Genomic DNA, 1,003 nt, shown 5'->3' with positions numbered 1-1,003 from the left:
GCACAATCCACAGAAAAGAAATGGAGGTAGGAAAACACCCAACACAAGAGAGATAAAATGACATCACAGGGTCCACAGATAGATGTAATAACCCTGAATATAAATGGGATGAACTCAGACCTTAAGAGACAGAGGCTAATAGACTGGCTTGGAAAACACAAACCCTTGATCTGCTGCCTACAGGAAACACATCTCAACATTACAGATAAAAACAGGCTGAGAATCAAAAGATGGAGATATTATCAGTCAAGCTCTAATTCAAAAAAAAGCAGGGGTTGCAGTCCTAATCTCAGATAAAATTGACCTCCAAGTGCAAACAATAAAAAGAGATAAGGATGGGCACTATATAATGCTCAAGGGAACATAACATAAAGAACCAATAAACATTCTAAACATTTACTCGCCAAATAAGCATCCAGCAGAATATGTCAAGCAAACACTTCAAAGAATGAAAAAAGAAATCACAGCCTCAACAATTATAGTTGGTGATTTCAATACACCGCTCTCTGAGAAAGACAGAGCACTCAGAAAGAAACTCAACAAGGAGACTAGAGATCTAAACACAATTAGACAATGTGACCTGATAGATATCTACAGAGTTCTCCACCCAAACAAAAAGGAATTCACATTCTATTCTGCTCCACATGGCACATTTTCTAAAATAGACCACATGCTAGGGCATAAGTCGAATCTACATAAATTCAAGCACACTGATATCATACAGACCTCTCTTTCTGACCACTGTGCCATAAGATTGGAAATAAACCAGAGGAAGATAAAGAAAATTGGGGCAAACTATTGGAGAATGACTAACTCTCTATTGCAAAAGGAGAGCGTACTGGCTCAGATCAAAGATGAGATTAGGAAATTTCGAGAAACCAACAAGAATGAAAACACGACATACCAGAATTTATGGGACACAGCAAAGGCAGTCATCAGTCCCATAGCATTACATGCACACATAAAGAAGGAGGAGAAGCATATGATTGATACATTGACACAA

This window comes from Echinops telfairi, unplaced genomic scaffold (genome assembly GCF_000313985.2).
Source record: "Echinops telfairi isolate 266 unplaced genomic scaffold, ASM31398v2 ScPeMD7_10;HRSCAF=50, whole genome shotgun sequence".
Classification (NCBI taxonomy): domain Eukaryota; kingdom Metazoa; phylum Chordata; class Mammalia; order Afrosoricida; family Tenrecidae; genus Echinops; species Echinops telfairi.
The sequence above is the reverse complement of the archived record's forward strand: the minus strand, read 5'-3'. Positions refer to the sequence as shown.